Source organism: Humulus lupulus, chromosome 7 (assembly GCF_963169125.1).
Source record: "Humulus lupulus chromosome 7, drHumLupu1.1, whole genome shotgun sequence".
NCBI lineage: Eukaryota > Viridiplantae > Streptophyta > Magnoliopsida > Rosales > Cannabaceae > Humulus > Humulus lupulus.
Window position 1 is genome coordinate 18,294,385 of NC_084799.1, and position 25,346 is coordinate 18,319,730.

The following is a 25,346-nucleotide window of genomic DNA, read 5'->3' on the forward strand; positions in this document are numbered from 1 at the left end:
GAGATCTTTCACCTCTTTCTCAACAATTTATCAACATATTATTATAGGTACTAAAGGGTCAGTTCTTTGTGGACTATTTTAATGAGAAGCAACAATTCAGCTTTCTTGATTACATTTCTAGTGGATTTGAGCTCAACTTTATGGTTGTTGTTGATTTTACAGGTTTCAAACTTTGAACATTTCTAAAAAATTTCCTCACTAATCATATGGACTTAATTATGGTTTATGCTTACATTGATTTTTTTTCCTTCTTTTTGAGCCTTTAATGGGAATCCTCGATAATCTGACTCTTTGCACTACATTGATCCTTATGGCCGGTGAAACTCTTACCAGAGGGTATTGTGAAAACCATAATAATATAAGCTCACTAATTAGTCAATATGGAAAAGTATGTATTAAACGTATAAACAAACACATTTTTCAATGGACTGATTAAACTAATTGCAGGCAATAATGGAGGTTGGAGAAGTCATTCAGTTTTATGATTTTGACAAGCGCTTTCCTGCTTGGGGTTTTAAGGGAGTGAAACCAAATGGTACCATATCTCATTGTTTCAACTTGAGCTTAAATGAAAATGAGTTTAAGGTAATAATTTAAATGAGCCATTAACATTTACTTCATCTCAGTTTCTTGATTAAGCTAAAAATGTTTCTCATTTAAAATAGGTTGGAGGAGTTGAAGGCATCATGTCAGTCTATGCCAATGCCAGGCTTGGATTTCTGCAGCAGTTCCTCTCCTGCCTCTCCGTCAGCAGTCACATTTTTATTTGATTCATCATCACTTTTTTTCAATCCCTTTAGCTTGTCACCAGGTACCTTATTCACTGCACCCAATTCAGAATTAACTGCTGGAGGAGCCTTGGAAACAGAGGTTTCACTATTAACTGGTGGGCTACTACGTGGAACTTCCTGTAGATGAGACATTTAAAGGAAAATGCATGTTAGTTTTCTAAATTTAAGACTCACAAATTTATAGATGACATCACTATGAGCAGGTGCACCATCATTTTTCTAATCAAGGCACTGCAGTTAAGCCAACAAGGAACAGATCGTCTAATGAAGCAGTATATACTTTATTATATTTCCACCCAAAAAATTATACAACAATGATTACCCTACCATTCTGCCAGAGATATCAGATGGAAAATTAATGAGAAACAACGTGTGGAGAAAATTAAAAAACAATTACCTTTGGAAGAGGCTGAGAATGAGAATCCCATGACTTGTTAGAAAATGTAAATGAATCACCATCCTTGCATACTGGTACGTACTGCGCCTTGGGAAGGCTGTAGAGGTGAGCCAGAACCTTGCAAACTTCATCAATCCCTGATTTTTTTTGCATCAAATGCCCTCCACCATGGTGGATTCTCAAGAAGGGGTACTTGAAACCGACGAGCAGCAGCGTATACTACCCCACAAGCCACTACCTCACTCTTAAACCGAACACATAAGGTAGTGCGCAAGCTGCCTCCAAAAAGTGAGTTAGTTATAAATGAAGCAGATTTTTTTATTTTATTTTATTATTATGTTGGGGACTTAGATGTGAAATAGATTTAAAATAGACATCTTGTTCAAAGAGTTTAAATATATGATTTTATGTGTTTGGAATCCACATAAAATCTTATTATTATTTTAGACTATGATTTTGTGACTTATTCACTAAGAGTCTAGATGAATAATTCAAGAGGAATTTTCTGGGATTAAAATTATGATTTTATGTTTAAAGGACTCACGTAAAATCATAGACATAAGTTTATACTAAAGTTGCATTATTTAGTGCTTAGACCATCGTTGATTTTAATTATTTTAAGCCATGATTTAATGCATTATTTTGGTAAAAATGCATGTAACATTTCAGCACATATATTATTGTGCTTCTCACGTGTGTGTCTCGGCCAACCACACAAATCAAGTTTTGGTGGGAAGATTTTGAAAGGATCACGGGTAGTTATTAGAGGTTGGTTGAGAGGGGGTGCAATGTTTCTCTCATTTTGCTCAGCCATCTTCGAAATTGAAAGGGAAACCGAGAAAGAAAAGATGAAGAACACTTGGTGTTCTTGAGAGTGTGGTACGTTCGGGTTCAAGAAGAAGAAGGCAAGGTGAGTTTTTTCTTGGTTTTCTTTGGATTACAGACCTTAGACACATCCTTAGAACCTCTGTTTTGATTGTAGAAGAAAGCAAGAGAAAGAAGGGAGTGTCTTGAGAGTTCGATGCAAGAATAGTAAGAACAAAATAACGTAAGTCCAAACCTACTTTGTGTTAATTTCTCTCTTAGATTCTGAGTTTCAAATTCATGTTGAATGGTTTTTGTTGTGTTCATAGTGTTTTGGACTAAGTTGAGGATAAGAAATAATACACCAAGAACCGACCACAGTAAGAGGTATATATTCATAGATTTCCTTCGTAGTTTTCAGTTTCTGATTTTTCATTTTCGTTTCTTAGTATGGTGATTGTTAAAATATCAAGTCCTCACATTAAGTCTCAACTCACTCAAACAGAATCAACATAATGACAGTTACAACAAATCAGCTCAGCCCATCAAGATTTCATTCCCTACTTCTATCCTATATATATATACAAAGCTTATTCCCAAAATTAGAATACATACGAAAAATCAAGGAAAAGCAGAGAGAAATTACAGAGAGCAAAGTTTTTCCCTTTTGAGTGCAGAGAGTGAAAAAGGCCTGTAAAACAGAAAGAAAGAGAGGAGAGTTGTAAGGAAAAAGAGAGAATATCTGTGTATTGAGTGCTAGGGTTGAAGAAACAAAATAAAGGAAGGAGATTACCTTTGCCGAGTCACTGTGGCTGGAATCTCAGAAGACCTTGTAACTGGTTCACCATTTTAGTGCAGATTCAAGCTCAATCACCTCTTGTAATGACCCACTAATCTAGACTAACTGGACCATTATCGAAACTATACATAAAAACTTACATTTTTACGAAAATACCATAATTTATTGAATAACTTGCAAAATAAGAGTTATTTACAAAGTAAACAGAATACTAAGAAGGATTTTGGGATCCCATTGTCTTTAAAACAAAACAAGATTTAAAATAAAAGACATTACATAATAATGCGGAAAATACACATAAAAACCATAAAAACATAAAAGGAGACTATATCCTCGAATCGAATAACGCTCGGCCCCTTGACTCCATTCATCATCGATACACATCCTCCAAGCGTCACGAATCTTACCGCCTCTAAACTTATTTTCCTGCACATAAACAGAAAGGAGTGAGCCTAATGCCCAGCAAGGAAAACCTAACACATAGTCATATACATAATTTCATAAGAAAACATAAAGACATATCATAACACATAATTCACTTATTATAATGGCCATTATTACTTGGGGTCCCATAGACTAAACAAGCGTATGCCCATGAGATTAGTGGGGTCCTACCAGCTAAATAGGCTTATGCCCACAATCTTTTTGGGGTCTTGTTAGTCAAATAGGGCATATGCCCAAGCCTACAACATACACATCAATAACATATAACATATGAAAACATAACACATAAAATAGCATAATCATAAACATGTAGATTCTAGCCTATTTTCCTTACCAAAGTTACCGAGATTATGGACTGAGTTGGGATTGTTGGAACACTCCTAAAACCATAAGAAAGAGTAAGTCTAAAGAAAGGAGATGAAATGAAAGAGATGGAAAGACTAAACCATAGAAAACATACTTACCGACTTATATGCTTAAAAGCTTGGATTCCCTAACCAAAATAAGAATAAGGTTAGGGGACTGAGTAGAAGGTTTTGAGAAAGGAAATAACATAAAAATACAGAAAAGAACTAGAGTTTTGGGTTTACCTCAAAGATTGCAAGATCAATCTAACATCCACCGAAATACTATAGCACTCACTTACTTCCCAAAGTGTTTGATAAGCTTATGATGTTTAAGCTTATAGTTTTTCCCCAAACCAAGTGTTTACACTCTCACACTCACTTAACACTAGCAGCCTCTGAACTTAGAGCAAATGGTGAATAATGGCTGGGTACTAGGTCCTATTTATAGAGTTTGGGAATGAAAATATCTTGATTTTACTTGAATAAAAATAATGGCTTTTTAGGTGAAAATCATTTGAATAATCGTTCAGCAGAGGCTGAAGACTCGTTCAGAAGATGCTGGACTGTTGAAGGAGTTTGAATGGCTGAAGGGAAAAGAATTCAAATGTATTTGAATTCATGCTGGTGGAGGCGATATATCGCCCCCTATAGGCGATATATCGCCTGGACCTTTGTTCCCGAGGCGACCGTGCATCGATTCGTGTTTTCCGTATCTACGTGCTGCGACATATCGCCCCCTATAGCTGCGATATATCGGCATACGCTGAATATTTAAACACGAATTTACACATTTTTAGCTGAGTTTGAATGGAGTAAACAGCCTTGACTAAGCCCTCAACGTGCTCAAAGCTGCTGACTGACCCTATACATTCAAACTTTTACCCTTATTTAATTTAATCCTCAAAAATACTTAATCCTTAATTACCATTCAAAACATGTGCTTAAAATCCTATTGGTTGATGTCTAAACCTTATAATATAATAATATAATCCTTAATATCAGACACATTAATCAAACCTTAGGTTATACTTAATATTCTTAAACTATAGGTTAAACTTTGAAAATCTATAAGTACTACTATGAGTGTCCAAATAACTCCCGGTCTGAACCAAAAATCCAAAGTAACAATGATAACACTAAACATACTATAATACTACTAAACAATTAGCTAAGTAAAGTTCTTGGACTCTACAATTCTCCCCTACTAAAAAGAATTTCGTCCTCGAAATTTACTTACCAAATAATTCCGGATACCGGCTCTGCATGTCCTCTTCCAACTCCCACGTTGCCTCGCGTTCAGAACTATTGCTCCATAGGACTTTAACTATAGGAAAGCTCTTGGACCGTAACTGCTTCATCCCCCTATCTAGGATGCTAACCGGTCGTTCCTCGTAACTTAAGTCCTTCTGGAGTGCTATGGTGTCGTACTTGAGGACGTGAGATGGGTCTGACACATACTTGCGTAACATCGAGATGTGGAAGACGTTGTGACTATCGGCTAGTGCTGGCGGTAGGGCTAGTCTATACGCAACTGGTCCCACTTTGTCCAATATCTCAAAAGGACCTAAGAATCGGGGACTGAGCTTGCCTTTCTTCCCGAACCGCTTGACACCCTTCATAGGAGATATCTTCAGGAAGACTTGATCTCCAACTTGGAACTCCACATCGCGTCTCTTGGTATCTGCATAGCTTTTCTGTCGGCTTTGAGCAGCAAGCATACGCTGTCTAATAAGCGTTACTGCTTCTTGAGCTTGCCTAACAGCTTCGGGCCCTAGAAGCTGCCTCTCTCCTACCTCGTCCCAGTGCAACGGTGATCGGCACCTTCTTCCATATAGCAACTCATAAGGTGCCATCTCGATCGTTGACTGGTAGCTGTTATTGTACGAGAACTCGATCAGCGGTAAGTACTTGTTCCACGATCCTCCAAAGTCAAGTACACATGCGCGTAGCATATCCTCTAAAATCTGAATCGTACGCTCGGACTGCCCATCTGTCTGAGGATGGAAAGCTGTACTAAGACTTAACTTAGTACCCATGGCTTGCTGTAAGCTTCTCCAAAATCTTGACGTAAACACTGATCCTCTATCTGATACTATCGTCTTGGGGATTCCATGCAATCGTACAATCTCTTGGATGTAGATGTCTGCATATTGGTCTGCCGTATAAGAAGTCTTAACAGGCAGAAAATGAGCCGACTTGGTTAGTCTATCTATGACTATCCAAGCAGAATCATGCTGCTTATTTGTCTTTGGCAGACCCGTCACGAAGTCCATGGCTATATCGTCCCACTTCCACTCCGGTATGCTAAGCGGTTGCAATAATCCTGCAGGCCGCTGATGCTCCGCCTTCACTTGTTGGCATACCAGACACTTAGATACATACTCCGCTATGTCCTTCTTCATCCCTGGCCACCAATAGACTGCCTTGATGTCATGAGTCATCTTGGTAGACCCTGGATGAACCGAGTATGGGGTGCTGTGCGCTTCTTCTAGGATCGTCTTCTTAATACTTTGATCGCCTGGCACGCATACCCGATCCTTATATCTCAATAAACCTTGACTGGATATTGAGAAATCTGTAGTCTTGCCTTCTCTGACTGCATCCATGTGCGTTGATAGCGAATAATCATGTCTCTGACCATTCCATATGTCTTCTAGCAGATTCGATTGGATAGACAAGTTAGCCAGCTTGCCTACCACCACTTCTATTCCAGCATTAATAAGCTCCTTTTGCAGTGGCTTTTCTATTCCGGATAAGGCTGCTAAGTTCCCATAACTTTTTCGGCTAAGTGCATCGGCAACTACGTTTGCCTTCCCCGGGTGGTATAGGATTTCGCAGTCGTAATCCTTTACTAATTCCAACCACCGGCGCTGACTCATGTTAAGCTCCTTCTGAGTAAAGAAGTATTTTAAACTTTTGTGGTCCGTATAAATCTCGCACCGTTCTCCGTAAAGATAATGGCGCCAGATTTTTAACGCAAAGACCACCGCTGCCAACTCCATATCGTGAGTTGGATAGCGTTGTTCATACTCCTTTAACTGACGTGAGGCGTAGGCTATCACCTTGTCATTTTGCATCAGTACGCATCCCAATCCTAACTTTGATGCATCACAGTAGACAACGAACTTGTCGTTGGGTGTTGGGACACTAAGTACTGGGGTTGAGGAAAGCTTATCCTTAAGCAACTGGAAGCTTTCCTCACACTTATCATTCCAGTTAAACTTTTGTTGCTTCCGGGTCAGGTTGGTGAGTGGAGTGGCTATTTTAGAAAAGCCCTCTACAAACTTTTTATAGTAACCTGCTAGCCCTAAGAAGCTTTTTACTTCCGACGCGTTTTTTGGTCTAGGCCAATCCTTCACGGCCTCTACCTTCGATGGATCTACTGCAACTCCGTCTTTCGATATGATGTGCCCGAGGAACGCCACTTGTGAGAGCCAAAACTCGCATTTCTTGAACTTCGCGTAGAGTTGGTGCTCCTTCAATCGCGTCAAAATCATCCTCAAGTGTTCCTCGTGCACCACTTCATCCTTGGAGTAAATTAAAATGTCGTCGATGAACACAACGACGAATTTATCCAAGTAGTCCTTGAAGACCCTATTCATTAAGTCCATAAACGCGGCTGGCGCGTTAGTAAGACCAAAAGACATAACCAAGAACTTGTAATGTCCATAACGAGTCCTAAAGGCTGTCTTGGGAATATCTTCCCCCTTTACCTTGAGCTGATGATACCCGGACCGTAGATCGATCTTAGAAAATACAGTCGCGCCTCGGAGTTGATCAAACAAATCATCAATCCGAGGTAGCGGGTATTTGTTCTTAATTGTTACTTTATTCAGCTCACGGTAGTCTATGCACATGCGCATACTTCCGTCCTTCTTCTTCACGAATAGTACCGGAGCTCCCCACGGTGAATGGCTTGGCCTAATGAAACCTAAGTCTAGGAGTTCTTGTAGCTGCGTCTTTAACTCCTTGAGTTCCGTAGGTGCCATCCGGTATGGTGCCTTAGAGATAGGCTCGGTGCCCGGTACTAATTCTATCGTGAAGTCTATTTCTCTAGTTGGCGGCAATCCTGGCAAGTCATCGGGGAAAACTTCTGGAAATTCTTGTATAACTCGAACATCTCCAACTTTGAGTGATGTCTCCTTCTCCACATTCGTGATGTTGGCTAAGAATGCTTGACATCCTTTCTCCATCATTCTCTGAGCTTTGAGAGATGATACTAACGGGGTGCGTAGTCCTGAAGCTTGTCCCATGAAGCACAGTTTCTGGCCGTCAGGAGTCTCGAACATCACCTTCTTGCGTCTGCAGTCGATCGTTGCGCCATGCCGTGCTAGCCAATCCATGCCTAGTATGACGTCGAAGTCTTTGATCACCAGCTCTATCAGGTCTCCTTCTAGTTCCTTGTCCTCAATCTTGATTGGTACGCCTCGTATAATTCATGATGATAGAACTACTTTGCCCGAAGGCAACTCGGTTGCAAACCTAGTTCTAAATCTTTCACTAGGTTTGTCTAGTTTATCTACCATTCCTAACGAAATATACGAATGGGTGGCTCCCGAATCAAATAATACATGACATAATTTATTGAGGATGGAAACCTGACCTGTGACCACCTTGTTGCTAGCATCCGCCTCTCCTTGGGTTAAAGCAAAAACCCGAGCAGGAACCATCTTTTCGTCCTTCTTTCCTTCCGGCTTTTGCTGAGGACAGTCTCTTTTACGATGCCCTTCTTGACCACAGTTGAAACACTCCTTGGTGTTGGCACGGCATTCTCCGGGGTGCTTCTTCTGACATTTGGCACATGGCGGGTATTCCACGTAGCCCGACCTATTTCCCCCATTACTTGGTCGTGCCCTTTTATTGTTGTCGACTTGCTTGTTGTCAGGATGCCTTCTCTTCTGTCCATTACCGTTGTTGTTGGACTGACTGTTGCTGGACTGATTGTTGTTCCGACTAGCCTGAGGTTGGCTCTGCTGCCTAGGTTCCGGCTTGCTGGCTTCTTCTTTGCTCACGTTGGCTTGCAACCTTTCTACTTCAATTGGCGTCTCAAGAACGTCGGCATATGAAGTGTTTCCCGGGTTTGCTAGTTTAACCCCCATCTCGATCTTCGGGCGAAGTCCTCTAACAAACTTGTTCACCCTTAGATAATCGGTCGGAACTAACTCTGCCGCGAACTTGGCTAAGCGATCAAACTGACGAGCATATTCCGCCACTGTTAAATTCCCTTGCTTCAGATTGGTGAACTCCTCAACTCTCGTAGCAAGTACTGCTGAATTGTAGTACTTCTTGTGGAAGAGCTCCACAAATCGGGTCCACGTCATAGTGGCAGCATCGTGGGATTGCTGGACCAAATCCCACCATATCCTGGCATCTTTCTTGAGTAAAGATGAGACGCAGGATATGCGGTCAGCATTATTGAGGTTCATGTGGGCTAGGATCGGCTCCACATTCCTTAGCCATTCTTCTGCTTCAAAGGGGTCCGTAGTCCCTTCGAATTTCGGAGCGTGCTGCTTGCGGAACCTTTCGTACACTGGCTCCATGTGCTGTACAGGATAAGGAGCGTAGTTCATCATAGGCCATCCCCCATACGGACCAACTTGTTGGGGTGCTGGGGCCATTGGCTGTGGCTGCGGCTGCGGCTGAGGCTGAGGTTGAGCCTGTTGGCGTTGTTGCTGCAGAAGTTCCTCAACTTGTTGTCGCAGTCTGGCAATCTCTGCAGTGTTGTCAGCTGGCTGTGCCGGCGCGTTGCGGCGAGCAGTAACACGCACTCTCCTTCGGCGAACGGTAGGGACCGCATTGGTCGCTGGAACATCGTTGGAAGCGTTCCCGTTGGTGCGAGCAGATCTTCGGAGAGACATCGTAGCAGAGTTCTAACAGTTAAAAGAAACATGTTAGAACTTTTTCCTAATAGGCTCTAAGGCAAAAACTTATTCTAAAACAAACATATCTCGGACCTATTTATTATGACTTTTTATGAAAAATTATATAGGTCTTTATTTATTATTAGAGTGGGTTTCTATACTTAGAAAAACAAGTCATATTTATTTTCTAAGTGTGTTTCTAATCATCCTATATGACTTAATTCTCAGGCTCGAAACTTATCTTTGTTCCAAAGTTAACCATATTGAGGGAGGGCTGGGATCAGTAAAATCGTTCCCACTACTAAGGCCCCCTAACTCTCAACAAGGAAACCAGGTTCATTGATTCGTATCCACCCTCACCGAACTCAGTCATTATTCATTTTATTTAGTATTTATTATGATTGTGAAAAAAATTCAAACTCACACATGATATTCAAATAGCATGTTTATTCATTTGGAAAACAATTTCACTTATTACAATCATAACATAAAAGTAAATAAAACAAATAAAAACTACTAACCTAAAAATCGGGATCTTCTACATCCGATCCGTCATCTAACATATCATCATCTATAGCCTCATAGTCATCATTATCATGAGCATCAAAATGCCCTCTAGGAAGGTTTGTGAGAATCCTATTCTTTTGCTCCTTGGTGAATTGAAATTCAAATTTTGCGGTGAACCTAACTAAGAGGAAATAGTATCTCATTGCTAATGGTGATTCATCCTCATCATTCATTTCTTCCCATATTTCTTCTAAGGCTGCTATTACAGGATGGAAATCTTTAAACAACCTAATCACTAATACATATTGTTCCGTTGATCTTAGCATTATTTGTTTAGCCTCTTGAAGGCCACCTATTGCTTGGTGAAACAAAAGCAACCTTCGTGTAATCCTTTCTAAGGCTCCTACGGTGTTTCTTGGCTCCCTTATTCTTTTTAAGGCCTTAATGGCTCGGATATCTTGGTAGGTTAAAGCTCCATTCATTCTTAACTGAAACATAAACACTAAAGTTGTTAGCTATACACATAGACAAAGTAACTTGTAACTTGTAACTTAAACACTTACTTGGCGGTCCGATTCGGAGCTTTGAGCATGTGTATCGAGGAGAACTTCATGCGAAGGAACCGTTTTCTCTGATACCAACTGTAATGACCCACTAATCTAGACTAACTGGACCATTATCGAAACTATACATAAAAACTTACATTTTTACGAAAATACCATAATTTATTGAATAACTTGCAAAATAAGAGTTATTTACAAAGTAAACAGAATACTAAGAAGGATTTTGGGATCCCATTGTCTTTAAAACAAAACAAGATTTAAAATAAAAGACATTACATAATAATGCGGAAAATACACATAAAAACCATAAAAACATAAAAGGAGACTATATCCTCGAATCGAATAACGCTCGGCCCCTTGACTCCATTCATCATCGATACACATCCTCCAAGCGTCACGAATCTTACCGCCTCTAAACTTATTTTCCTGCACATAAACAGAAAGGAGTGAGCCTAATGCCCAGCAAGGAAAACCTAACACATAGTCATATACATAATTTCATAAGAAAACATAAAGACATATCATAACACATAATTCACTTATTATAATGGCCATTATTACTTGGGGTCCCATAGACTAAACAAGCGTATGCCCATGAGATTAGTGGGGTCCTACCAGCTAAATAGGCTTATGCCCACAATCTTTTTGGGGTCTTGTTAGTCAAATAGGGCATATGCCCAAGCCTACAACATACACATCAATAACATATAACATATGAAAACATAACACATAAAATAGCATAATCATAAACATGTAGATTCTAGCCTATTTTCCTTACCAAAGTTACCGAGATTATGGACTGAGTTGGGATTGTTGGAACACTCCTAAAACCATAAGAAAGAGTAAGTCTAAAGAAAGGAGATGAAATGAAAGAGATGGAAAGACTAAACCATAGAAAACATACTTACCGACTTATATGCTTAAAAGCTTGGATTCCCTAACCAAAATAAGAATAAGGTTAGGGGACTGAGTAGAAGGTTTTGAGAAAGGAAATAACATAAAAATACAGAAAAGAACTAGAGTTTTGGGTTTACCTCAAAGATTGCAAGATCAATCTAACATCCACCGAAATACTATAGCACTCACTTACTTCCCAAAGTGTTTGATAAGCTTATGATGTTTAAGCTTATAGTTTTTCCCCAAACCAAGTGTTTACACTCTCACACTCACTTAACACTAGCAGCCTCTGAACTTAGAGCAAATGGTGAATAATGGCTGGGTACTAGGTCCTATTTATAGAGTTTGGGAATGAAAATATCTTGATTTTACTTGAATAAAAATAATGGCTTTTTAGGTGAAAATCATTTGAATAATCGTTCAGCAGAGGCTGAAGACTCGTTCAGAAGATGCTGGACTGTTGAAGGAGTTTGAATGGCTGAAGGGAAAAGAATTCAAATGTATTTGAATTCATGCTGGTGGAGGCGATATATCGCCCCCTATAGGCGATATATCGCCTGGACCTTTGTTCCCGAGGCGACCGTGCATCGATTCGTGTTTTCCGTATCTACGTGCTGCGACATATCGCCCCCTATAGCTGCGATATATCGGCATACGCTGAATATTTAAACACGAATTTACACATTTTTAGCTGAGTTTGAATGGAGTAAACAGCCTTGACTAAGCCCTCAACGTGCTCAAAGCTGCTGACTGACCCTATACATTCAAACTTTTACCCTTATTTAATTTAATCCTCAAAAATACTTAATCCTTAATTACCATTCAAAACATGTGCTTAAAATCCTATTGGTTGATGTCTAAACCTTATAATATAATAATATAATCCTTAATATCAGACACATTAATCAAACCTTAGGTTATACTTAATATTCTTAAACTATAGGTTAAACTTTGAAAATCTATAAGTACTACTATGAGTGTCCAAATAACTCCCGGTCTGAACCAAAAATCCAAAGTAACAATGATAACACTAAACATACTATAATACTACTAAACAATTAGCTAAGTAAAGTTCTTGGACTCTACACCTCTAAGGCGAGCTCAAGAGGACGTAGCCCCAATATTTTTGGTGGCGAACCTCTATAAGTCGTTGTTTGTCCTTCTTCTCTATTTTTCTCTCATCTTCTTTGATTTTTTTGGTTTCTGGTTTGCATCTGTGCCATAGCCTCCATTTTTTTCTCAGGTTGTGCGTGAAATCTGAAAGAGTAGATCTGAAAAGAATAGGAAAGTGTTGAGGGTTAGATATTTAGATAAAGTAATAAACAACAAATATAATAGTCTCAATTTTAGCCGTGGCTTTGTGTTGAGTGAAAGGTCAATATTGACCTTGTAGTGTCTAATATACTTACTGAGTTGGTGTAGGGACAGAAAAGGAAAGAAAATCCTACAGTGATGAATTTATGGGCTGTTATGTATGGTTTTAATCAGCGTTTTAGGACTAGAGAACATACTTAAGGTGTTGGGAAGGATCTAATATAGTAGATCTTAAGTTTTGGGGTGGCAAGGTGGTCGTTGTAGCCATGGCCGATGGTTGCATTGAGAGTTTCTTCACTGCCGGCGTTAATGGAGGTTGCAGGCGGTGATGATGTTTAAGGCCACGGGGTGGGTGTTCTTCCACACCCCTAAGAGTTCCAGAGGTGTATTAGAAGTTGCCTTGGGGTTGGGTTCCACCTTTGGTGGGTTTGGGAGTCACGGCTGAAACTTGGGAGTCATTGTTGACCGTTTGCTTCGATCAACCACCACCGGTGGTGGTGGTGGTGGCCGGAGATGAGGGTCATGGTGGTGCCGGGTTGAGGCAGTGAACGTTGTGGAAGGTACCTATGGCTCGAAACTGGACTTGAAGAGTGCTTGCCATTCTTGGCCGTGCACAAGGACCCATTGATGAAGGCTTTGTGCACGTGAGCATGCATGCATGGTTTGTTGTTTCTTTTGGTAACTAATGGTTACCAATTTGTAACCAAAGGGGACAAAAAGTGGTATTTGGTGGCTTGGGATTAGGTATTCTAAGATCAAAATCTGATTATTGAGAATTAAGGATAAAAATTCCCTAGTTAATTGTCCAAGTATAATAATTTACAAGCTAGGCTCGGGAATTATTATGTAAGCTTCAAGAAAAATTCTAAGTTTGGGAGTTAGTTTCAAAGTTTAGATTTGATGACTTAGAATCTACGAAATATTTTCAAGGACTTAGAAAATATTTTAGGAAGTACAATATTACCGATTTTAAGTCTCAAGGTCAAGAGATGGGCTCGGGGCTCGTGAATTGGACTCGAGCATCGGAAAACAGAATTTTAAGAAATAATTGGAGTTTTGATTTGAAATTTCGAACATGGCCTAGGATAAAATTATTATTGGAAATAATAATTTTTCTAAGTTGAGTTTGGGATTTTGAGAGGGGTATTATGGTCATTTTACCCCAAGGGCTCGGGTTTGGGCCAGGGTCAGGAATTTCAATTTTGTTTTTTTTTTTCAATTCCCTTATATATTTTAGAATCTTAGTAAGCATAAACTAAGACATATTGTCCCAATATGATTATAGGGTCTAAACGCGATTGGAAATACTCACAAAGACATAATTTGCGAAAGCTAAGGACAAGAGGTAAGGAAGTATACACCAAGAGTAACTTAGCTTGTTGTAATCTTAATGAATTGTTTGCATGTTTGCATACTGCCGGTTAAATTCTGGTTGCTATATATATGTGTGATTATATGACTGGATGCGCATGATAGTACCCATCTATCGAGTTTGAATGTGCTTAGTGCAGTAAAGTTATCATGAATGCATGTGCAATGTTTGTGACTGTCAAGGGAAACCTTGTGAAGGTGGACCCCATGCAGCCGTGTAGTGGGGTTAGCCGTCAAGTCAGTAAAGTCATCGGGTTTTAGCGGAGTATACCCCTTTGGCACGAGAGGTGAGTATTCTCTGGGCCGCGGAGGCCACCCGGGGATCATGACCCCACAAATAACTCGATGGCTCAGTACAAGGCCTTGTGAGGGTGGATCCCCATGCAGCCGTACAGTGGGGTTATCCGCCAAGTCAGTAAGGTCATCGTGTTTTAGCAGAGTGTACCCCTTTGGTACGCGAGGTGAGTATTCTCTGGGCCATGGAGGCCACACAGGGATTAAGACCCCACAGATAACACGATGGCCCAGTTATATGTTTTTAGTATGTTACGCAATACTTTGACTTATGTGAATATGTTAGACGTGTTGCTCAGTTTACAATTTCTGGATATGCATTTCTGTTATGCAAAGTTTGTTTTGGATAGTAGAATCATGAGTTGTAGCTAGCTTCCTTACTGAGTGTTATAGCTCATTAGTTACTCTATGTGTGTAGGTAAGGGCAAAGCTTAAGGAGCAGTGCAATGAGCTGGAGGGGATTCTGTCTGAAGTATGCATATTGTGAAACAACCGACCTGCAGGGTTGTCAGGGTTCTCTTAAGTTTTCCGCTGAGTCCAGTAACAGTTTTATCAATTTCATGTTTATTAGTTTATCTAAAGAAAGCCATGTGGCTACAGACTATTTCTTAAGTTACATTTAAACTACATTTTGTTTTTAAAACTATGGGATCCCATCCAAATACTATTTTATTTCAAAGTACTCCAATGTAAAATTTTCCAAAGTTTACTTTAAAGTTTGTTTAGTTTCTAACGTCCGATTTTTACCAAAGAGTTGACCGTAAGGGTCCAGTTGATCCCGGATAGTCATAGTCGTGTTCGGTGGGTCTAGTTAAGAAAAGTCGGGTCGTTACAAGTAAAACGCCAAAAACCAGAGGAGCATTAAAATAAAACATAAATAAATAAACAGAAGAATAAGACCGCAGCAAAAGCATGTCTGTTAGATCTGATAATATCAGTAACAAAATTAAAAAAAAAAAATCATGTTCAAAAACCTCTAATCCAATCATTAAATATTATTTCTATCAAATATTTACATTTACAAAAAACTGTTGAAGTACGTATCATTTGCCAGATTCCATGCTTCCTGCCTTAACTCTGGAGGTGTTTCAAGGGTAGCTAGATAATTTGATATGAACTTATGAGGATGTTCAACATGACAAATGAAACACATCTCTTTCAATATATGCCTTTTTTGTTCTACTCCACTCCATCTTTAAATCGGAATATTTCTAGCCAAAAAAGTGAAATAACGTTACATGGAGGACACTCTCTAAAGTATATTCACCCTTGAAGAACGTAGAAACAAATATTTTTTCATTGTTTCTAGGAAAAGAAAACCAATAAACTAACTATATATAAGCTTATTGTTAGAATATTTTATAATGATATATATTAAAAATCAATTTGTTATAAATAATTGATTTTTTATTCATTTAATATATCAAAATTAAAGGTAACATTTATATGTTAAACCCAATTTGAATTTCCTAAATATCTCAACTAAGTTGAGATAATATCTCAACCTCTTTAACTATGGCAGAGACTTTGATGGTAGGTCTCACTCTATAAATATAGAGTACCGGTCCCCAAGCTCTCATACCAAATGTTCGATTAAAATGCAATATAGGTATATGAACAATTCTATACATGTATGCAGAAGTGATATATATATAGATTGAACATATACGAAGAGAGGATCGAATATTATATACCTCCTGCCATTGCAATTGATAACATCGATCTAGCTATTAGATCTACAAAAGAAAAGAAACAGAAGTTAGAACGAGTACATTTCTAATGATATTGAAAAACAAATCTGAGGCAAACCTATTTGAACGAACTGCACGATTGGCCAAAAAAACAAGGGTTTATACCTTTTTGGATCCTGTGTTTTTTCCCATTACCTGTTTGAACCCTGTGTTTTGAAAAATTACTTTTTGGACCCTATGTTTTGTAAAATGGTTAAAATAGAACCCTAAACCCGATTTTGGTCAATGTTTTCTTAACTAAAATCACAAATAATTTACCAAACTAATGATTCAGAACAAAAATAAAATCATTCTGCTTAAAAATTGTGTTGTTATATTCAATTTTTGCTTCATCAAATTTGAGTTTAGGGTTCTATTTTAACAATTTTATAAAACATAGGGTCCAAAAAGTAATTTGTCAAAACACAAGATTCAAACAGGTAATAGGAAAAAACACAGGGTCCAAAAAGGTGTAAACCCAAAAAACATTGTATTTACATATACACACACACACACACACACACACACACACACACACACACACACACACACACATGTATATGACCATAAGTTGTGATGCCCAAAAAATGTTAGGAATGAAAAAAAAAATTAAGAAAAATTGAAGAAAATTCCGAAAAATTACATTTTTTATTTATTTTAGAATTTTATTATTTTCTTGATTTTAATGCTTATTTAGACAATAAATTTCATTTTTAATTTTTTCAAATTTAATTAAACATATAATTTTGGTAAATTATATATTTGGAAATTAATTAAAATGTGTAATTACTTGATTTTGGTGTATTTATTACATGATATATTTCTTTTATTCATGCAATATTAAATAATTGTGTTATTTTAATAATGTAATTACTTTTTGTTTTACAATTAAATTTGTGCAATTATTTTATTAATTCACCAAATCAATAAATGATTTTATTGTCTTATTTAGCATGATTAATATTTCAGCCAAGCATATATATGGAATTATTGTATTTATTTTCATACATAGAGTTAATTATGCTAATTGTATGATTATTTTGTTATTATTCATGCAAATTTATTCTAAGTATAATTATCCTTAATTTTATATGTATGACTTTATTATTTTAAATACGTTATCTATTCCATTATTGTGCTACATATATTTAGATTATATTCAAACCTTAAGATTGGTTGAATAATATTTAGCACATTAATATTCATAAAATATTCATAAAACATTTAGGGTGAATAAAATTATGAATAATTCATAAATAATTTTGTGGTTGACATAAGAACGCATGAAACTGAGACAAATGTTCAATCTAGAACAGTTTTTAATGATCTTCGGACAACCACATTAGGAGCACTACTCTCTGTGATTGCCTATTATGTTATAACGAAATTGTTCTTAGGTTTCCTTAGAGCCTAAAACATAATGTCTAGTGAACCATATAATTTTAAATAATTAGGGAGTAGCCACAGCATCTTTAATTATATAAAATTACATATTAATTTGAAAGGATCACATAATGGACATAGATTGTGATTGATTATATAGATATAATAATTTTACCCCACAGGGATTTTATCATATTTCTATAATTAATTAGGATAATATATTAAATTAATTTTTTTAATTTACCCACAGGAGTTATGAAAATTAATTTAATAGTTTTATTATAAAGTTTAATAAAGATAGAAGTATCAAACCTTAATTTATCCCAAATAATTCGTTTGAATAATCTATCATCCTATATATCTAATTTTATTAAATTAAAAATTTAGCCCACGGGAAATTTTTGTTTAATAAAATTTCATTCTTCAGCATGTTATACATTGGTAAAACATGACTTCATTAAGCCTCAATCTTCTAAATCTAAGTTTGTAATCCTATTCATGCAGCTTCTTCATCATCCTCTAGTTTTACTGAAATCCTTACCGAAATTCCTGAGCTTAGGGGTGATAATTTCAAAATCTAGAAAGAACGAGTTCTTCTTCATTTAGGCTGCACCGACATGGACTATGCAATAAGGAAGGACGAACCTGCTGCAATCACTGCGACTAGCACTGCTGCTGAGATCGCACTATATGAAAAATAGGAGTAATCCAATCGCCTCAGCATCATGTTCATTATGTCCAAGATTCCTCTGGGAAGGCGTGGATCGATGGAGCAACCTGAGAAAGTCAAAGACTTGATCAAACTGATTGATGAGCAGTTCGAAACTTCGGACAAACCACTTTACAACAACCTCATCCACCAGTTCTCATCCACAAAACTCGCTGGTGTCAAAGGAGTTAGAGAACATATTTCAAAGATGAGGGACATTTCTGCTCAACTGAAGAAGCTCGATGTAGTCATTCCTGAAACCTTCCTCGCCCACTACATCCTTAACAATCTTCCACCTCAATACGACCCTTTCAAAATTTCCTACAACACACATAAGGACAAATGGAGTATCAATGAACTGATAACCATGTGTGCTCAAGAAGAAGCAAGACTCCTGCAGGAACAAGGTGAAAGTGCTCACATGGCCACCCAAGGCAAGAAACGCAAATCATCCAAGAAGGACAAGGGGAAAAATAAAGTGCCTCCCCAAGGCAAAATAAAGAAGGATTACATCAAGTGTTTCTTCTGCAAAACGAAAGGACACGCGAAAAAGGAATGCGCCAAGTTCAAGAAATAGATGGACGACAAAGGTAATCCAATTTCATTCGTATGTTATGAATCTAATATGGCTAATGTTAATATTAACACATAGTGGATTGATTCTGGATCAACAATTCACATTTCAAATTCCTTGCAGGGTTTACAAAACCTAAGGAAGCCAGTGGGAAGTGAACAAAGCATCTTATCCGGAAACAAGATGGGCTCACATGTGGAGGCTATAGGAACGTGCCATTTAGTTTTAAGTAGCGGTTTTGTTTTAAAGTTATAAAAGACATTTTATGTACCAAATTTCTCTAGAAACTTGATTTCCGTTTTAAGACTTGTACCTTTTGGGTTTTCCTTTACATTTTCAGACAAATCTTTTAATTTATATAATAAATCTGAATGTGTTGGAAATTGTATTTTGTCTGATGGTCTTTACTGCCTTAATTTACAAAACAATACCGCTTATAACACTGTGCACGTTCACACTGGCAATAAAAGATGTGTTATGAATGAGAATTCCTCTACATTATGGCACCGGAGATTGGGACATATCTCCATTGATAGAATTAGAAGGTTAGTAAAAGATGGGGTACTCAATACCTTAGATTTTACTGATTTTGATACTTGTGTGGATTGCATTAAGGGAAAGCATATCTCCAAGTCTAAAAAAAGTGGTGTCCATAGGAGTTCCGACCTATTAGAAATCATACATGCTGATATATGTAGTCCATACATGGAATCATATGGTCAGAAATACTTCATCTCTTTCATAGATGATTACTCACGCTATATGTATATCTACTTACTTCATAACAAAAGCGAAGCGTTAGATGTCTTTAAGATATTTAAAGCTGAAGTAGAGAAACAATGCAATAAGCAAATTAAGATAGTGAGATCAGATAGAGGTGAAGAATATTATGGTAGATACACTGAAGATGGACAAGCACCTGGCCTTTTTGCAAAGTTTCTTCAAGAAAATGGGATTGTTGCCCAATATACCATGCCCGGTACACCCGAGCAAAATGGTGTTGCAGAAAGGAGAAACCGAACATTGATGGACATGGTGCGAAGTATGCTTAGCAGCAACCCTAAACTTCCTAAATCCTTGTGGACTGAAGCTCTAAAGACATCCGTGTACATATTAAATCGAGTTCCAGCCAAGGCAGTCTCAAAATCTCCTTTTGAATTATGGAAAGGTTGGAAACCGAGTTTGCAACATGTACACATTTAGGGATGCCCATCTGAAGTTAGGGTATACAATCCACAAGAAAAGAAACTGGACCTAAGGACCATAAGTGGATACTTTATTGGACACGTTGGAAGGTCTAAAGGTTACAAGTTTTATTGTCCATCTTATAGCACTAGGATTGTGGAATCAAGGAATGCAAAATTTCTTGAAAATGCCTTGATTAATGGGAGTGATCAATCCAAGGACTTAGGTTCTGAGAAAGATCCTTCAGAACCCTCCACCTCAAGAGCAAGATTGATTGTGGTTCATAACACCCCTGAAGTTCAAATGGATGTTGAACCACCACAGCCAATTGTTGAAGATCCACAAGTCAATGTTGAAGTTCAAATGGATCAAGTTGTTCAGGATAGTTGCCTATAATTGTTGAACAACAAGCTGAACCACCCGCTCCTCAAGAGCCTGCTGGTGTAGCCTTAAGAAGATCCACTAGGACGACAAAATCGGCGATACCTAGTGACTACATTGTGTATTTGCAAGAATCTGACTACAATATTGGAGCCGAAAATGATCTAGAAACGTTTTCACAAGCTATGAATAGCAAAGAATCGGAACTGTGGTACAATGTCATGAACGAAGAAATGAATTCTATGAAGAGCAACGGAGTCTGGAATCTTGTTGAGTTGCCTAATAGGGCGAGGGATATTGGGTGTAAATGGGTCTTCAAAACAAAGAAAGACTCATTAGGCTACATTGAGAGACACAAAACGAGACTTGTTGCTAAGGGATTCACTCAAAAAGAAGGAATTAACTACACAGAGACCTTTTCTCCGGTATCTAAGAAAGATTCCCTCAGAGTTATCCTAGCATTAGCTACTCATTTCGATTTAGAGCTGCAACAGATGGATGTGAAAACTGCCTTCCTAAATGGTGACCTAGAGGAGGAGGTGTAATGACCCAACTACTCTAGACTTTTGGACCATTAACGAAACTATACATACTAATCCTTAATAAAACTTACATTGTGAAAATACCATAATTTTATTAGGAAACTTGTAAAAATAAGAGTTACTTACATAAAATATCAAGTAGGATATGGGATCCCATTGTTTTAAAAACAAAACATAATTTAAAATAGAAAGGAGTTACATAACAAGTGCGGAAAAATACATGTAAAACCATAAAAACAATACTACATCCTTGAAATCGAACTCTCGACTCCTTGAATCCATTCATCACCGATACACATTCTCCCAAGCATCCACAAATCATTCCCGCCACTATAGCTATTTTCCTGCACATATAAACAAAAAGGAATGAGCCTAATGCCCAGCAAGGAAAATCTACCACATTGTTCATATACATAAACTTCATAAGAAACATAAAAACATAACATAACACTTATATCATACACATACTATAATGGTCATTATTACTTGGGGTCCCATAGACTAAACAAGTCATATGCCCATTAGATTAGTGGGGTCCTACTAGCTAAGCAGGTCATACGCCCATAATCTATTTGGGGCTTGTTAGTCATATGGGTCATATGCCTAAGCCTACAAACATACATATCATAACACTTATCATAACATAAGAAACATAAGATAACATATAAAACATATAACATATGAATTTCTATCCTATTTTCCTTACCAAAATACCGGGATAAGAGGACAGAGGTGGGACTTTGGAACACTCCTAAGAACCATTAAAAAGAGTGAGTATAGAGAAGAAGAGAATTGAAAGGAATGGAAGGACTAAACTATTGAGAAAATACTTACCAAAAACTTATGTGTGAGTTCTTAGATTTCCTAACCCAAATAAGAATAAGTAGAAGACTATGAGAACTTTTAAAGAAAACGTACGATAAACGAACTAGAGTTTGGGTTACCTTGAAGACTTGTAAGATCAATCTAAACCTCGAACCGAAATACTATAAATCCTTACTTTCCCAAGTGTTTGATAAGCTTATGATGATCAAGCTTATGATTCCCCCACCCAAGTGTTTACACTCTCACACTCACCTAGCAACTTGCAGCCTCTGAACTTAGAGCAAAAGATGAATAATGGATGGGTACTAGGTCCTATTTATAGGATCTTAATTTAACTTGAATAAAAATAATGGCTTTTTAGGTGAAAATAATTTGAATAATCGTTCAGCAGAGGCTGAAGACTCGTTCAAAAAGGTGCTGGACTTATCAAAAGGTTGAATGGTTGAATGGAAAACGAATTCAAAAGCATTCAAAATATGCTGAAGGAGGCGATATATCGCCCCCTATAGGCGATATATCGCCTAGACCAATATGCTCGAGGCAAACGTGCATCGTTTCGTGTTTTCCGTATCTACGTGCTGCGATATATCGCCCCCTATAGCTGCGATATATCGGCATTCGCTGATTATTTAAACACGAAATTACACATTTTTAGCTTAATTCAAATTGAGTAAACAGCCTTGACTAAGCCCTTAAACGTATTCAAAGCTGCTGACTGACCTTAGAGCATTCAAACTTTACCCTTATTAAATTTAATCCTCAAAATACTTAATCCTTTAATCACCCATACATAACATGTGCTTAAAATCCTATTGGTTCTTATCTAAACCATATAGTATAATAAATATTATCCTTAATATCAGCCATATTAATCAAACCTTAGGTTAACATTAATATTCTTAAACTATAGGTTAAACTTAGAAAATCTACAAGTACTACTATGAGTGTCCAAATAATTCCCAGTCTGAACCAAAAATCCACAGTCATAAAGATAATACTATAAATACTATAATACTACTATCTAACTAGCTAAGTAAAGTTCTTGGACTCTACAGGAGGTATACATGAAACAACTAGAATGATTCTCCTCTAGTGATGGTGAGCATTTGGTGAGCAAGCTTAAGAAGTCCATCTATGGTTTAAAACAAGTGTCCCGCCAATGGCATTTAAAATTCCATGATGTCATCTCTTCTTTTGGATTTGAAGAGAATGTCATGGATCAATGTATATACCAGAAGGTCAGTGGGAGTAAGATTTGTTTTCTTGTATTATATGTGGATGATATTCTTCTTAAAACTAATGATAAGGGCATGCTACATGAGGTGAAGCAATTTCTCTCAAAGAACTTTGAGATGAAGGATATGGGTGATGCGTCTTATGTCATTAGCATTAAGATCCATCGAGATAGATTCAAAGGTATCTTAGGTCTATCTCAAGAAACCTACATTAACAAAGTTTTAGAGAGAATTCGGATGAAAGATTGTTCACCAAGTGTTGCTCCTATCGTTAAGAGTGATAAATTAAATTTGAGCCAGTGTGCAAAGAATGATTTTGAAAAGGAAGAAATGAAGAACATCCCATATGCTTCTACTGTTGGAAGCTTGATGTATGCTCAGGTGTGCACACGACCCGACATTGCCTTTTACTGTCGGAATGCTAAGAAGATTTTAGAGTAACCCGGGATTAGACCACTGGAAAGCTGCAAAGAAAGTTATGAGGTATCTTTAGGGTACTAAGGATTACAAACTCATGTTCAGACGAACCGACAACCTGGAAGTAGTTGGCTACTCAGATTCAGACTTTGCTGGTTGTACTGATTCACGTAAATCAACCTCTGGTTATGTGTTTATGTTTGCCGGTGGAGCTATGTCATGGAGGAGTAACAAACAGACCTTGACTGCTACTTCTACTATGGAAGCCAAGTTCGTTTCGTGTTTTGAGGCTACATCGCATGGTGTATGGCTAAGGAGTTTCATTTTAGGCCTTAGAGTTGTAGATTCTATATCTAGACCATTGAGAATGTTATGCGACAATTCAGCTGCTGTATTCATGGCTAAGAACAACAAGAGTGGTAGTCGAAGCAAGCACATCGACATCAAGTACTTAGCCATGAGAGAACATGTTAAAGAAAATAAAGTGGTCATTCAACACATTAGCATTGAATTAATGATTGTTGATCCTATGACGAAAGGCTTGCCACCTCATAAATTCAAGGATCATGCAGTGAACATGGGACTTGGTTCCCTTATGTAAATTTATTGTACAAATTGAAGTTATTATCAATGAAACTCTTATTTTGATGTTTTCTCATATTTATGCGCATCTTAATTTTATTTGAGAAAATTTTATCTTCATAGGACCTGAATAAACATAGGGTTTATTCGTTTAAGTACATAGCCACATAAAGTACATTGTTATGTAATTAATACATGGAAGATAATACTCACCGTTAAATGAGGACCTATCGCCATGATTCATGTGTTTATTATCTAACAGGGATAATCGTTGAGATTAAGTTATACATTAATTAAATGCTGACCAAGTGGGAGAATGTTGGAATATTTTATAATGATATATATTAAAAATCAATTTGTTATAACTAATTGATTTTTTATTCATTTAATATATCAAAATTAATGGTCAACATTTATCTTTTAAACCCAATTTGAATTTTCCAAATATTTCAACTAAGTTGAGAGAATATCTCAACCTCTGTAACTATGGCAGAGACTTTGATGGTAGGTCTCACTCTATAAATATAGAGTACCAGTCCCCAAGCTATGATACCAAATGTTAGATTAAAATGAAATATAGGTATATGAACAATTCTATACATATATGCGGAATTGATATATATATATAGATTGAACATATACGAAGAGATGATTGAATATTATATACCTTCAGTCATTGCAATTGATAACCTCAATCTGGCTTTAGATCTACAAAAGAAAAGAAACTGAAGTTAAAACGAGTACACGGGCTCCCTAGCTCACTACTCATTCTGATTTTCAGTAACTCCATCTAAAGAGTTAGTGAGAGCTTGGAAGCCCGTGTAATCGTTTTAACTTCTGTTTCTTTTCTTTTGTAGATCTAAAGCTAGATCAAGGTTATCAATTGCAATGGCTGGAGATATATAATATTGGATCATCTCTTCGTATATGTTCAATTTATATATATATATATCAATTCCGCATGCATGTATAGAATTATTCATATACCTATATTTTATTTTAATCTAACACTTATTACCTTTGAAAAAGGGTCCAAACGCTCAATGGGTAAATTCTCCCTCATGCATTCCATTATGTGGAAAACGATAATCACTTGTCTAGCTTTCCTTGGGCATTCCTCCAGTTTTGCAGCAAGCCACACACAACTTGCTACAACTTTCTGCAGAAAATCAAAACAAACAAACTCTATTAAATATTGACTATGCAATTAGTACTACAACCAAAGCAAAAACCAGCACTGATTATGTAGGAAAGAATTGATTAATAAAGAAAATCATATAAATACGCATAAATACACGAATAAAATTCGAAACAAGGTTATACTATACTAGAGTCTGGAGATATACACAAATAACCTAAACAAGATCCCCTAAATTTGAAATTCAAAATTTTAA

General features: G+C 37.2%; 1 pseudogene; it reads right to left on the bottom strand.

The window, feature by feature from the left end:
- Nucleotides 1-689: 689 nt before the first annotated feature.
- Nucleotides 690-25,241, bottom strand: LOC133791442 (cyclin-L1-1-like; annotated as a pseudogene).
- Nucleotides 25,242-25,346: the final 105 nt, after the last annotated feature.